The sequence below is a fragment of the Amia ocellicauda genome, unplaced genomic scaffold (genome assembly GCF_036373705.1).
Source record: "Amia ocellicauda isolate fAmiCal2 unplaced genomic scaffold, fAmiCal2.hap1 HAP1_SCAFFOLD_278, whole genome shotgun sequence".
Taxonomy (NCBI): Eukaryota; Metazoa; Chordata; class Actinopteri; order Amiiformes; family Amiidae; genus Amia; species Amia ocellicauda.
Genome location: NW_027102842.1, coordinates 1 through 2500, shown reverse-complemented (window position 1 = coordinate 2500; position 2500 = coordinate 1).

Sequence of the window (2500 nt, the reverse complement as noted above, 5' to 3'; positions counted from 1 at the left end):
GTACGCCCCCCGCACTCACCCTTAAAGGCCGGGACAGCCCTTGGGGTTCCTGCCGGGGGCGGGCAGCATACATATTCCGTCTCGTGGCAGCCACCGGAGATATGTCAGAGCCCGTACGCCCCCCGCACTCACCCTTAAAGGCCGGGACAGCCCTTGGGGTTCCTGCCGGGGGGCGGGCAGCATACATATGTCCGTTCCGTGGGAGCCACCGGAGATATGTCAGAGCCCGTACGCCCCCCGCACTCACCCTTAAAGGCCGGGACAGCCCTTGGGGTTCCTGCCGGGGGCGGGCAGCATACATATGTCCGTTCCGTGGGAGCCACCGGAGATATGTCAGAGCCCGTACGCCCCCCGCACTCACCCTTAAAGGCCGGGACAGCCCTTGGGGTTCCTGCCGGGGGGCGGGCAGCATACATATGTCCGTTCCGTGTGAGCCACCGGAGATATGTCAGAGCCCGTACGCCCCCCGCACTCACCCTTAAAGGCCCGCAAGCCCTTGGGGTTCCTGCCGGGGGCGGGCAGCATACATATGTCCGTTCCGTGGGAGCCACCGGAGATATGTCAGAGCCCGTACGCCCCCCGCACTCACCCTTAAAGGCCCGCAAGCCCTTGGGGTTCCTGCCGGGGGCGGGCAGCATACATATGTCCGTTCCGTGGGAACCACCGGGGAGATGTCAGAGCCCGTGAAACCCCGAAAGACAGACCCTTAAAGGCCCGCAAGCCCTTGGGGTGAACGTCTGGGGCGGGCAGCATACATACACCCCGGTCGGGAACCACAGGGAGGTGAGGTCAGAGCCCGTGAAACCCCGAAAGACAGACCCTTAAAGGCCCGCAAGCCCTTGGGGTGAACGTCTGGGGCGGGCAGCATACACACTCTCCACGGCGGGCCGCGAAGACTTAGCGGGCGCAGCCGCCGGAGCGGGCCGCCGACGAGGCCTGAAACGCGGGGTGCGGCCGGGACCGTTCCCCCCCTTGCATTTCGCTGGATGATCAGACAGTCGCAAAGAACCGTCTGAAAATCCCGGGCCAAGTCCAGAAAGTGTCCGTAAAAGAGCTAGCGGGGCCCAGCCACTTTCCTCCAGCAAGTGCCCTTAGCTCAGTTTTGACCTCTCTCATTGCACTAAGTGTCTTCAAAAACCCAGTTCCTGTATTTCCCCCGGCACCGTAGAGAAATGCTGACAGCCTGGAACACTGTGGCGGCTGCACACGGCACTCCCATGCCCGCCGCGAGCAGCCTAGCCCCGCCTCAGACCCGCGAGAACCGCCCATCGGCACACGGCCCGCTGTGCGCCCGAGCCGTTTGGTGTAAAAACTGTCCAAAAGTGGTTTCGACCACTTAGGAACATCGTAGAGACTCGAAATAAAAAGGATTTTGTTGGAAAAGCGATTCTGAGGAAGGCTGTGTTAAAATTAATTTCGGGAAATGTCGTTTACCCCCCCCCAAATGGCTCCGAAGTACCCCCCCCCCACCCCCCCCCTAAAAAACCGTGTTCCGGGGGTTTTTCGAGAAAACAAACACACGGGGTATATAGAGGGGACTGAGACGAATCGAATGACGTGCTTTGCAAAGAAATCGGGGGCTCACAGCCCCCCCAGGAGAGGTTCAAATGTCGGAGGACTGGTCACCTAACTCCCATTGAAGTCAATGGGGGAAAAATGAAAACTGTCAAAAAGGCTTAAAATGGTTCAAAAACCCACTGGGGCAGTAGATAATCATCCTATTTGAATTTTAAAAGTCTTAGTTTGGCGAAAAAATACCTTTTAATAATTGTTTTAGGGGTCAGAAAAATCAGCTCCGGCTGCCTGGTCACCTAGGGGAGATAGAAAATTTTTCTAAGTTTTTCACTCGGCCGCCTGGTCCCCTAACTCGAAAATTTTAAAGTGCTCCCATCGGTCCCGGGATAGGGTGGCTGATAGCTGGGAGCCCCCTGAGCACTGCCCCGGTGTTAGTTTTCGGAGAAATGCCCCCGTTGATTTGTTATGATTTTTTTTCCGCCGGCCGCCTGGTCGCCCTAATGCAAAGTCAATGGGAGTGAGGAGATAGAAAATTTTTCAAAGTTTTTCACTCGGCCGCCTGGTCCCCTAACTCGAAAATTTTAAAGTGCTCCCATCGGTCCCGGGATAGGGTGGCTGATAGCTGGGAGCCCCCTGAGCACTGCCCCGGTGTTAGTTTTCGGAGAAATGCCTCCGTTGATTTGTTATGATTGTTTTCCCGCCGGCCGCCTGGTCGCCCTAATGCAAAGTCAATGGGAGTGAGGAGATAGAACATTTTTCAAAGTTTTTCACCCGGCCCCAAACGGCTCCAAAACACACTGGGGCTGTGGCTGGGACTCTCACCAGGACTGCCCCCTACTTTATTTCTGGATTAAAAAGCATTCTATATTAATTTTTCGATTTTTGGGACCCGGGACGCCTGGTCACCTAACTCCCCTTCTATCCCTATGGGGGGGGGACGGGGACATCGAAAACGCTCCCATCGCCGCCGAGGCACGCTGCGGGG